The 13970-nt window shown below is 41.1% G+C and overlaps 1 non-coding gene across 1 annotated transcript; it reads left to right on the top strand.

The window, feature by feature from the left end:
• The first annotated feature begins 643 nt into the window (after positions 1–643).
• On the top strand, positions 644–725 carry Trnas-aga (transfer RNA serine (anticodon AGA)). The gene has a single exon. It is a non-coding gene; the product is annotated as a tRNA-Ser (tRNA).
• The last annotated feature ends 13245 nt before the right edge of the window (positions 726–13970 follow it).

The following is a 13970-nucleotide window of genomic DNA, read 5'->3' as shown; positions in this document are numbered from 1 at the left end:
CATGAACAGTGAAAATGTTGAAAGCGATAAACTTGTTTTCCCTTTCATCATACTGTGGGATTGTCAGCAAGAACAAGTTTCTTGAAGATTTGGAATTACGTGTAAGAGTTTGTTGGAAGCCGGTAGGTGCCCTCCTCAGAAAGTCCGGGTATCGGCGCGCCGCCAGTTACGCTCCTTCGAGACAAAAGCACAGTTTTTATTTGCAATATTTGTCTCATTGTGCTAAACTTTCAACTTAAGACAACCTCTTAATGAGTAGAATATGAAAGCATTTTAAATTTTTTTAAATTCGGTTAATAATTACGCAAAATATCGAAAATCAAATTTTACTTCCCCTGAAAGGCTTTGGATAGGCTACCTGGTAGTGGTATTATGTTCCGGGACAATGGTTTAGTAATATAGATAGTGTCTCAAATTGCCGAAGGTATTATTGATGTGTCTTTTTCCCAGTAACATACAGACTTCTAAAAATGGGCAGCTACTTGTTACCCTTGGAGCGCAGCTTCCCTTTAAATGATCTACGGAAACAGAGCGCCCTTTAATTGCTCTCCGTTACGTAACGGCGCTCCGACAAATACACCTCGTCTGGGCGCTTGTAGCTCCTGCGTCTGTTTGTATTTATTTGAAGAGAGATTCGACAGAAGCAGTCGTGGCCGAGTGGTTAAGGCGTCTGACTAGAAATCAGATTCCCTCTGGGAGCGTAGGTTCGAGTCCTACCGACTGCGAAAATTTTTAATCTGAAGCACGGCATCATTTGTGCTGAAAATTTGAAGCAAGTATGATCGCCGTCAATGATGCTGCTCTACAGCAATTAATAGATCACAAAGACAGAAGTATAATACGGATAGGAGAAGCAACCGCGAAGTGTATGATAAGTGCACTGCAAATTCTAATACAAATTTAAAATTAATTGTATCCATAGAGGTTATTCTTATCGAACACGCTAATCTACGTTCTGAAGTCATAGCTTCATCATTAGAACTATTGTCATGTAAGGACCTACATTTCGACGTCAATACGTCAGAATCAGGTATCTTAGGGAATTGCAGAGCATTCTAAAATTTTAATTTATGTTATTGCGACGAAATACAAGCCAAATTACAGAAATATTTATTGAATTACCATTAGGACTCCAACATACTAGTATTTGTGGTATGTTGATACCGTCATGAAGGTCTTTAGTTACCACAGCAACAGTGATGATGAAGCTGTGACATCTGAATGTACATTAGCATAGTAAAATCGCTATGAAGGCGGTAGTTCGATTTGATTATTAAAATTTGTCCAAATTTAAGTGACAGGAAATTTTTTCTGCACTATATGAATGAAGGATAGCCTTACATGGAAGTGACACATAGGCGATAAACAATAGTTTTACGTAGAAAACAGAAGCTAACAGGGTGTGTCGTTACAGATGAATGCTGAAGACTGGGTGTGTGGATCAGATAACTAATGAACAGATACTGAATTGAATTAGGTAGGAAAGAAAGTTATGGCACAACGTGGCTGGAAGAAGGGATAGGTTGATAGAACATATTCGGATGTACCAATTAATCCGCTATTTGTAGAGTTGTAAAACTACCTTAGGCTACAGTACACTGTCATAACTGTGGACTACCATAGTTTTTTAGTAGCTTTGCTCAGTTAAGGCCTCACCTGTATTACCTGCACATTAGATGTGTTGTACACATGTCGGGCATCACCTCATAACGATCGCAAAACAAAACTACATCAAACATAGCTTCGCTTTTCGTTGGACTTCTATAAAACATGTTTCTTTTATTCATCAACAAACTCCGCATTTATCAATAATAAGAGGAAATTCTTGACTTTCATCTTGATGAAGAAAGTTCTGTTGAGTACAAAAAACAATAATTATATATTTTTATGTTTGTGCATGAGTACTGTTCTTGCAGCGAAAGTAATTGTTTCGGTTATATAAAAATGCAGACTTATTGGACACAGGTTCCCCCTTTTGTGCAAACCAAGGTAAGAAGAAAAATGAACAAAAATTGTCTTTACGCTTTATTTTGTTAGAGCAGTTACAACCTAAAATATGTTAACTTTTACAGCTGTTCAATAAACAAAACCTACTGATGATGGCACAGAGGTGCTGAAACATGTTTGAGTAACAGTGTTTTGCTTAAGAGGTGGAATGTATGTCCAATAATTTTAACTGCAAACACGGAAGAAATACGGGTGTGTTCAAAAAGTCTCTCCGCAGTGCCATATGATTGTTAGGTGCGCGTGCCGCATACTTGTTCGCCTGCCTGGGTTACTTACCTTCAAGTGGACTCTCCCTACAGTCCACTTTTTTGTTTATCTCAGCCTGCGTCAGTCGTATCGTTGGTGTGTGTCGTTACGTGTTGACGTGAACGTTTAGTTCCTTTGTTCGCATGTTTCGTTTTTGTCACTGTTAAAATGCTAACCATTGAGGAAGTGTGTTTTTAGTCTACCAAGTGTTCGAAGCTGGCGGTAAATACACAGTTTTATTTCGTCAAACATTTAATTCAGTTTTCCCGGAGGCAACACTCCCACATCGCGATACTTTGCGAGATTTGATTAACAAATTTCGAAGTACGGGGACAGTGACAGATGCACGGAGAAGTGGTCGTCTCAGCGTTTTGTCTGAGGATAAACTACTCGATATTTCCGATAAAATGTTCATGAGTCCGAACAAGTCAGTAAGAAAACTCGCCTAGGAAATCAATGTTAGTGTCGGAACGGCCCACACAGCTGTAAGGAAAAAAATTAGAACTTTTCCCATACAAAGTGACAGTCGTGGAAGAACTGAAAAATACTGATCGTGGCAAGAGACTACATTATCGTCAATGGTTCAAAAATTTCTTTCAACAAAATGGAAGGCATATTCTTACTGAAACGTTTTTCAATGATGAGGCGTGGTTTCATTTATCCAGGTACATGAACTCGCAAAATTCTCGTATGTGGAGTATCGCAAATCCATTGTGTATTCATGAGGAACCACTTCATTCTGTGAAAAATGGAGTTTGGATAGTGCAATTTCTAGACGTCGAATTGTGGGTCCCATAATTTTCAACGAAACAATAAACGTACAACGATACTACAGTGATATTCTGTGGGCTATCCACTCATAGGAGAACTTGTTTTAAGTGAAATACTGAATGGTTATTTTCAACAAGATGGTGCAACCGCGCATGCAACTCACGTTTCAATGTCACTGCTTGCTGATGTTTTTGGTGATCGCATATTTTCACAGAGACTTTGGCCTCCACGATCGTCTGACCTAAAACCACCTAATTTTTTTTCTGGGGTGCAGCGAAAACAACTGTCTATAAAAACCGTCCAAAATCCATCGATGAATTGAAAACTGCAATATCCATTTTCACTGCTTCTGTTACAGAAGAAATGATACAGCTTGTGTTTGGAAACATGATTAGACGAATTGAATTGCGTATTCAACAACAGGGAGGACACTTCCAACATTTAATGTTAAAATTTGTGAGTAAAAATGAATATTCAATAAATTAATAACTTGTATTTCACTGAGTATCATTTCGGTATATTCACTGCGGCATACGGCACGCGCGGCTAACAATCATACGGCACTGCGGTGAGACTTTTTGAACAGCCCGTACAAGAGCTGCAAATCCATAAGGTGAAAATCGCAGAAGTTACGCAATCAACTTTTATAACTTATAAAATGCAATTTATTTTCTGTAAGGACACGAAATACACAATGAACTAACATTGATCTGATTATGTGCAGCCGTGCGGGATTAGCCGAGCGGTCTGAGACGCTGCAGTCATGGACTGTAATGCTGATCCCGGCGGAGGTTCGAGTCCACCCTCGGGCATGGGTGTGTGTGTTTGTCCTTAGGATAATTTAGGTTAAGTAGTGTGTAAGCTTAGGGACTGATGACCTTAGCAGTTAAGTCCCAAAATATTTCAAACACATTTGAACATTTTTTTGACTATGTGCAAAACTATCAACCAACAAGGGAAAAAAATGGTTGGCCCCAGTTTCGCTTTCACACATTATTTAAGTTTATTTCGTTACCAACACTACCGGTAAACCTGCCATTTATAGCGTCATTTATGTAGTTTATCTAAACTAATGAACCTTAGTTTTGCTGGAGTAAAACTCTTGCTACTTGGTAATGGAGAGAGGTGCCGGTGGAAGAGGGGGTAAAATGTTACAGGAAACTATTTATGACGACAGAAAGCAGTTTCATTAGACGCATCTACGTGTTTCCGTTCCTGTTACTCCGCTGTGTACAAGGAAGTCAAGACTAACTTGTGGCTGACGACGACTTGGGTTGAGACTTCCTGCAATAACATAAAATACACCTATGCAATGAGCAACCGAAGAGAAATGGAGGAAAGATCGGATGTCAACTGAGAGTGTGGTACAGCGCTACGAACAGCATACAACGTGTCGCACGTGTCAGCACGTTTTGTGCCTTAGAAGTGACTGCGTATTTTGTCTCTCTCTCCCTCTTCCGTTCTTCCCCCAGAAAATTCTCTTTAGACATTTCACAAATCACATAGAAGACTCGGGCTGTAATTTCGCCAATCAGCTTACTCAGTATCATGTGGAATAGTGCTCCTTCGGTCTTCTAAGTGCGGGTGGTGGACATGTGCCACCAGTTGCGCAGTGAATCATATTTCATTGGAGTTGTCACCCAACCAATCATTTACAATTACTTGTGTTAAAAATAATTTATTCCTTCGTGAATTTTTTAGGAGCTATGACTGATTAGCGCCTAGAAAACGACAATGTTATACTTCAGTGGCAATTTTTTACGTTCGATGATACCATAATCGAAACACATACAAGACACAGATAATGCGTGACTGACTCAGAAAATTGGTTTCTATCGGAGATTTTGCAGGTTAATTTGTAGTTATATCTTGGCGTTTTTTGCCAATGTGAACCATTGGAACCAAAAACTCCTCCGGCTGAACAAATCGGTAAAAAGTATTTTATATTTATACTTTTTTACATGGATGTTCTCGTCTTCGTCCCAACAGGTTATACGTTCAATAAATAATACACTTTATCGATATGTAAAGACACATCCCAATCTTTGAACATGACATGAAATACCAAAACGCAAGGCCGGCCGATGTGGCCGAGCGGTTCTAGGCGCTTCAGTCTGGAACCGCGCGACCGCTACGGGCGCAGGTTCGAATCCTGCCTCGGGCATGGATGTGTGTGATGTCCTTAAGTTAGTTAGGTTTAAGTAGTTCTAAGTTCTAGGGGAGTGATGACCTCAGATGTTAAGTCCCATAGTGCTCAGAGCCATTTAAACAATTTGAACCAAAACGCAAGCCATGGTACTATATACCAGTAACACATGATCGTTCTTCCTTTAGTAGGTTTAAGTATCTGAAAACTTCCGCCGAGAATAGTTTTTGTGACATGTAATCCTCTTGTCTGACTCGTCTCGCTGTTCTCATGAAATCTATTAGGAGCTCTAGCATTGATGGATACATTCTGTATTAAACTCAAATCGGCTGAATTCATTGTATCTTTTTTCTCTTGGCTTTTCAGTAGAGTCAAAAGCTTTCACATAATCCCTAGGGATCTGCTTATCTCTGGACGTTATGCAGCAGATTTGATATTCATTGGCACCTGTACTAGTACATAAGTAACTGATTCTGTTGGTGCCCACCCTATTGCATGATTCACTTAACGTAAACGAGATACTTACTTTGAAAAGGCGATGGTGGGTTCTCACCCCATAGTTATTTAATCCTAACCCCTGCTCCGTTTCCAATAAACTCACCGTTGAGGCGACGCTAGACCCCGACCTTCCTTCCTCCCTTTCTTTAAGCTTAGCGTTGTGTTGAGGACGTCCACCTAAGTAGCTGTGTAATCAGCGTGGCTAAATGTCAAGCGGAGGAACCACGTTCCATTCCCGGAACTGCCAGCAATTTTTCCTTGGTGAGAAAGCTGGTGCGGGGTGAAATCAGCCTGGTGACGCCACCTCAGGAACTAAACGATCGACTAATTGGGATTCCAACGTCAAGAAACCCCACAACGACCGGGAGAATGGATCGGTCTAAAGTTATGCCGATTTTCGTGTGCGACTGTGATGGTGTTATCCTAACGCGTTACGTTCCTCCACGGCAGACCGTCAATGCACAGTATTACTGTTCGTTTTTTGAGCATTACCTACAACCAGCTTTGCGAAAGAAGCGGCGACACTTTCTGCGCAACCCACCCATCTTTTTGCACGACAATGCGCGGGTGCATACAGCACAAGCTATGGCTGGTCTGTTCGGTCGATGGAAGTGGGAAGTACTGTACTATCCACCATACTTCCCGGACTTAAGTCCTTGTGAATTTAATTTTATTCCGAAGATGAAGGGATGAAGGAACAACTTTGTGGCATTCGCTTCAGAACTGTTCCAGTGATTCGACAGGCAGTAGACCGCTCCACACGCACCATCAACAGAACAGGCTCTGCTAACGGTATACTACGCTTTCCACATCGCTGGCAACGGGTTCTACACAACGCTGGTGACTACTTTGAAGAACAGTAACAGGTGCAAACATATAACTCTTTTGTATCGGTTGTGAATAAATAGTTGCCACTATTTAAGTTCCAACCCTCGTAGCCAAATAAGGTTATTCTTTGCATTGTGTAAAATTCTGCGATTCTCCATGGAAATAAATAAACACTCTGATATCGATAGTAATTATATGAGCGCGGAACATGGGAGCGTGATCCTAAGCATTGTTGTGAGACGAGGCCTGCCTCCGAGAGCAAAATTTCAGTAGTGTTGGTCGAGAGTTCAGAGACAGAAGACGTTGCCCTCACGTCGGTGATGGCAGATCTTACCACACTCAAGGCCTGATTTCATTTATATGGTAAGGAGAGATTTCGATGGCTTAACTACGCTTGAAGATGGAATTCAAGGTAAAATTCGCAAGCATAGCGTAAAGCGCAATCGCAGGGCTAGGCTCGTGATTGTTAGTCCGAGTTTGCAATAATATCATGCTTTGCTTGTCAGTTAAGAAAGACTCCTTATCCTCCAATTAATGACGATTATTCTCCACATCTATTTCGTAAGTATGCTGTGGTTATTAAATGTTAATGTAACTTTGAAATTGAAATACTTTACTAATCTGGACGCCGCCATTATTATAAGGTCATTGTCAGACATTTCGCCATTGTTAATATTTGTCAAACTATTATTGGTCATGATGATTCAGAAGTTCTTAAATAGACGTAATTTATTAAATGCCATCTTACGAGTTATTTAATAGTTAATAGGACCCAAGCAAACTCTTTTTAGTTAATTATTAGTAACAATAAGCTGCGAATTGCTGTGAACCACTTGGAAAAAGGCAGTTACCCAAAGAGGCGAGTGCAAAACTTAGGGCCAAAACAGAGACACTGACACGACAACATGTCATGAACTCTAATCCAGTAAATTCCGTTGCACAAGCCAGATTTTGAATCAATTGTAAATTCTTATTCAAATATGCAGTCAGATAGTTTAGGTATTCATTGTTGCAGGTTCATTTCTTCCTGTAGTTTTTCATACTCAAATACGCAGTCAGAGAGCTTATCCAAATGTCAGTTTTAAATTTTTCATGTAATGATCTGTTGAGGACGTCAATAACATTGAAACTGACACTCATACAACAAGCACACACAGTGTTATGCAGGTTATTTTCCGATTACTGATAACTCAGTTTGCGATCGAGTCCATTTTCACACACGAACATAGGCTTTATTAGTTGTACGTCAAACGGTGTAAGATTATGAGTTGTACTGTAGCAACATCTTTGCGAGTATATTAAAGAAAGTACCGGCATCCATAATTCGTCATTGTTGAAACCAAAATCTCTATTAACCAAATTTCTTACCAAACGCATTTCAGCTGATTATTTCACCACCGAATCCCAAAAATATTAAGTCGAAGCCAGAATTTCGACATTTTCATGTATCGAAGAGTGATCGGTGTCCATAAAGTGCCTGCCACAGCCGATTTATTGGGGTGTAAGAGCCAGCTCCACCTACGATGTTCCATGCATCTTTTATGGATGGCATGAATCGTGTGGTCGGTGTACGAAAAATCATACTCGTAGAGGATCTTGTGAACGCCAGCCTTGCGGAGCATCAAGTCATCTTTGATAAATAATTATATATGAATACTCTAGCATAGATCGACCATGTAATCACAGATTAAATTCATGTACACTTCTTGCAGCCGATAGACATCTCTGGCGCTCGTGCATTCTTAGTGTAAAAGGAATGTATCTTCAATTTCTACGCTCACGCTGAAAATGGCCAGAAGGTATATGGCCGAAACATTAGAAGAAACAGAGCTTATGCAGCTGCATTCCTGATTGGGTCGTTAAATTTCTACATAATCATTGCTATGAGATGTTCAGCACTAACTTGTTTCGTGTCACTATTCACTCACCAAAGTGTTAAATAATTGTATTTCACTTTATCCACATTCCAAAAGGATTTCATTCTACGAAAATATGTTGACGGCTATGTGGAGGTAAATTAATGTACTGCTTCCAGAATGAGATTTTCACTCTGCAGCGGAGTGTGCGCTGATATGAAACTTCCTGGCAGATTAAAACTGTGTGCCCGACCGAGACCCGAACTCGGGACCTTTGCCTTTCGCGGACAAGTGCTCTACCATCTGAGCTACCGAAGCGCGACTCACGCCCGGTACTCACAGCTTTACTGCTACTGGAAACATTTTCCCCAAGATTCGTTCAGAAACCCCATTACGATAAACATCAAAGCCATACCTTGCGAAGAGATCCTAAAAGGTTTCTCAACATCTTTTGTAGTTCTGTGTCCACCGCCTTTGTAAATCGTAGTTTTGTTAATATTCCTAAAAATGCGGACGACTCCATTACGCAACATTCAACGTGATTATTCAGAGAATATATTTTTTTCAAGGTGGAACAAATCGGAATAATCATATGTTTGTAGTTACGCACAGTTCTGTACTTTAATAGACGCCTGCTGACCCAGCAGAAAAAGACCGTGCAGGCAGTAATTTTTCCGTCACGCTTTCCTGCTGGTTTAAGTGCTGACAGCAGTATTCTATGGAAGCTGACGTCATCCTTATTGTGTTGAGACCGCATTAACATGTTGTACTCCGTCCAATCAACGTTTCGGTGTTCCACATGTTGATCGTACCCAGAAGGCAAGGCGCTCTCGCGTTTTTATGGTTGTAAGAATATGCGAAGATTAATCTTTCGATCTACTGTAGGGACATTCACACGGTTTTCACTAATAGATATTAGGTATGTTAGTTCACGAGGAATGTTTGTGCATATAATTCATTATCGCTGCGCCAAACAAATCGTCCGGCCGCGAGTATTTACAAGGAGACTACAAATCAGTCCGATTTTTGTAATTTCTTACATTTATGGTACGCGAAGTTCATAGCTCAAATGTCAGTCTTCCAAAGCAGTTGGATGCAATTCTAAAAAATTCTACAGAGAATCGACTTTGAATGTTTCCAACCATCTTCAACATGCTAAAGTAAGGTTGATTTTTTTCGCGACAGGCAGCATGGCTCTGAGCCAGCACGGTAGCTCAGCATGTTTGGTCAGAAACCTGGCGGATCTCTGTAATAAAAAAAATAAAATAAATAAACTGAGTGAAAAGATCAACAACGAACTTCAATGGATATCACGTGACGTCCGCTTCAACCAAATACAACGAACAAAATGGTAGAATGCTTGCCTGCCCCGAAGGGGTCTTGGGTTCGATTCCCATTCGAGGAAAAATTTTTAGACAGACGTATATATTCTGCTAGCACTGCCGTCAAGCATAAAAGACACAGAGATGGTAAGAAAGGCAGTAGCAATCACTGGTTCATGTCACGTTTCAGTTATTTTTCCGTTCAGTTCGAATACCTACGTTATTTAAACATAAAATTTGTCGAATACATACTAATTGATATCTAAATGCCATTTTTATGAAAAATGCACCTAGTCTTATTTCTAATTACACACCGTGCAGAAAATTCGGTTTACATTGAAAATGTAAATGCTTAAGCCGCGCGGGATTAGCCGAGCGATCTAAGGCGCTGCAGTCATGGACTGTGCGGCTGGTCCCGCCGGAGGTTCGAGTCCTCCCTCGGGCATGGGTGTGTGTGTTTGTCCTTAGGATAATTTAGGTTCAGCAGTGTGTAAGCTTAGGGACTGATGACCTTAGCAGTTAAGTCCCATAAGATTTCACACAAATTTGAACATTTTTTGTAAATTCTTAATTACTGATCTATTATAAAAGATTTTTTGAATTAAAAAACGTAAAAAATGAACTTTTTTCATATTTGTATGTTTGACAATGAACAGAGATGTTCATCGAAACTGCACCTTTGTTCAAAATATTACCTTGAGTGAGACCGGAACCCAGGGCCCATTTTGGTAGATAAGCATTTTACCACAGAGCCACGCGGTCTATGAGAAAAATATGTATGATTAAACAGCTCCGAAAATTTCAAAGTCAATTTTCCCCAGCATTTTTGAGAGTTGCATCGAACTGCTTTGGATAATTGATATTTGAGTTCAGAACTTCATAGACCATAAATATAAAAAAAACACAAAAATCTGTTTGACGTGTGGTCTCCTTCTTACTGCTAGCCGTGCGAAGCCGGAGCGGGCTGCTAACTCAGCATGTGAATCAATGTATGATAATTTTGTTTTTGTTACAATAAATGACCATCCGTATGGCAGATTAGTTGGTACTGGAATGATTTTATTGGCATTAGATGTACTTACCATGGAGCTAGTGCTATCTACATAAGCGGTACACCTAATAGCTAAGAAAACATTGTGGTAGGACATGGTAGCATATAACAGTACATGGTAGCTAGCGACAAATATAATTCTTTTAAATCATTAAGATAAAGACGAATAACACCAATTTCTTCTGATGTTACGCTGGACGCAATCTCTTCTTTATGTGTTGGTATTCACGAGATAAAGATTAATTAATACGTTGCACTGTCGCCTGACAGTTCGTGGAATGGTATAGAAGGCCTTAACTGCATCTGTAACGCCACCCATAGTTTCCGAATTAGACATGTTGTAATGAATGGGACCGTGCTACCCAACCTGACTCGACGAAAGTGTGTTACAGGTGACTGCTGGTTGCGTGGCAGAGGCGGGATTTACTAGCATGCATACAAAGGGTAATCAAACCCAGCAGCCGCTGAGGAATCAGCACACGTTCGTGGAATATTGGTAACACGCACACTGGAAAGTAGCAGACAACCCGTTATAAGATTACTTAGCGTGGGAGCCTAACTGGATTTAAATCAAAATACATACATACACATACGAAATATATTTAACCCAAAATATAAGAATTAGTATTTCAGTGAATATATTTCATTGAAAAGTAAGAATTATGTTTTGGCTTTAAGTAGCCGAAGGAAACAATCTGTGTCTAACGACTAATCATTTGTGCTGGTTTGACGATGTAATAAGAATTTTGAATAAATAATGCACGCAACAGTTACACTACTGGCCATTAAAATTGCAACACCACGAAGATGACGTGCTGCAGACGCGAAATTCAACCGACAGGAAGAAGATGCTGTGATATGCAAATGATTAGCTTTTCAGAGCATTCACACAAGGTTGGCGCCGGTGGTGACACCTACAACGTGCTGAGATGAGGAAAGTTTCCAGCCGATTTCGCATACACAAACAGCAGTTGACCGGCGTTGCCTGGTGAAACGTTGTTGTGATGCCTCGAGTAAGGAGGAGAAATGCCTACCATCACGTTTCCGACTTGGATAAAGGTCGGGTTGTAGCCTATCGCGATTGCGGTTTATCGTATCGCGACATTGTTGCTCGCGTTGGTCGAGATCCAATGACTGTTAGCAGAATATGGAATCGGTGGGTTCAGGAGGGTAATACGGAACGCCGTGCTGGATCCCAACGGCCTCCTCACAAGCAGTCGAGATGACAGGCATCTTATCCGCATGACTGTAACGGTTCGTGCAGCCACGTCTCGATCCCTGAGTCAACAGGTGGGGACGTTTGCAAGACAACAACCATCTGCACGAACATTTCGACGACGTTTGCAGCAGCATGGACTATCAGCTCGGAGACCATGGCTGCGGTTACCCTTGACGTTGCAACACAGACAGGAGCGCCTGCGATGGTGTACTCAACCACGAACCTGGGTGCACGAATGGCAAAACGTCTTTCTTTCGGATGAATCCAGGATCTGTTTACAGCATCATGATGGTCGCATCCGTGTTTGGCGACATCGCGGTGAACGTACATTGGAAGCGTGTATTCGTCATCGCCATACTGGCGTATCATCCGGCATGATGATATGGGGTGACATTGGTTACACGTCTCGGTCACCTCTTGTTCGCTTTGACGGCGCTTTGAACAGTGGACGTTACATTTCAGCTGTGTTACGACCCGTGACTCTACCCTTCATTCGATCCCTGCGAAACCCTACATTTCAGCAGGATAATGCACGACCGCATGTTTCAGGTCCTGTACGGGCCTTTCTGGATACAGAAAATGTTCGACTGCTGCCCTGGTCAGCACATTCTCCAGATCTCTCCCCAACTGAAAACTTCTAGTCAATGGTGACCGAGCAACTGGCTCGTCACAATACGCCAGTCACTGCTCTTGATGAATGGTTACGTGTTGAAGCTGCGTGGGCAGCTGTACCTACACACGCCATCGAAGCTCTCTTTGACTCAATGCCCAGGCGTATCAAGACCGTTATTACGGTCAGAGGCGGTTCTTCTGGATACTGATTTCTCATGATCTATGCACCCAAATTGCATGAAAATGTAATCACATATCAGTTCTAGTATAATATATTTGTCCAATGAATACCCATTTATCATCTGCATTTCTTCTTGGTGTAGCAATTTTAATGGCCAGTAGTGTACATTATGTAACATAGCAGACTGAACAGTATTGCACGTACAGCAAACGGATGAAAAATATAGTATTCGAGTAATTATCTAGTTAAAAACAACACGTAAAAATAAACAAAACAAAAACCGATAAACTAACGCAACCTGGACGGGAATAAAGCGTTTTGTTCGGAGATATACAAACATATTAAAAATTTGAAGATATCAGGCCACAGTGCGTAGTAGGGGTTTTCCTCAGGGACGCAAGTAAGGAAGGGGTAAAAAATTTATTTTCCATGGCAACCAAACTATCAACTTATAGTCTAACCTAGATCTCTTGCTACACTACAGATTAGTGTCACCACAAGCTACGTTTAAACAAAACAGCTTTTGTCGTAACACATTGGTTGGATTCACTGACTCGCAAGCAAACTGTTGTATCCTCCTTACTCGCCAAATATGAGGTGCCTAGGAAACCTGCTTTCTCGGATCGATAGACAACAATTCAAGCAAATCGTATAAATGAATTTTGTTAGAGAAAATAAATGACAAAACTTTGAGATACACGGATGTGTTGGAAGCAAAGGGCGACAAGCAAAATAATGTCCTTCGGTATTTACAATTATTAAGTCGCTGGTCTTGAAGTGCTTAATCTTGATGCTGCTGAAGAAGCGGCCGCGGACAGTCGGCAGCGGCGCTTTTGTTCTCTTCGCCTAGAAGCCGCTGCTGTCGCGTTGTCGGCCTAGAGGAGTCGGCCAGCGTGCTATTGGCTTACGTCTTTTTCAGTGCAAAATACCTTGTAGTGACATGATTACGATACTTATATACCAGTTACACTGCCTTTTATGAGTTTTATTACGTAAGTCACAATGAACTCATTTTGGCTTTTTCCATCGTCACGTGTTATGTAAATACAAATGGTTCAAATGGCTCTGAGCACTATGCGACTTAACTTCTGAGGTCATCAGTCGCCTAGAACTTAGAACTAATTAAACCTAACTAACCTAAGGACATCACACACATCCATGCCCGAGGCAGGATTCGAACCTGCGACCGCAGCGGTCACGCGGTTCCAGACTGAAGCGCCTTTAACCGCACGG

This window comes from Schistocerca serialis, chromosome 7 (assembly GCF_023864345.2).
Source record: "Schistocerca serialis cubense isolate TAMUIC-IGC-003099 chromosome 7, iqSchSeri2.2, whole genome shotgun sequence".
In the NCBI taxonomy this organism is placed as follows: domain Eukaryota; kingdom Metazoa; phylum Arthropoda; class Insecta; order Orthoptera; family Acrididae; genus Schistocerca; species Schistocerca serialis.
This window is presented reverse-complemented; position numbering and strand designations above follow the sequence as displayed.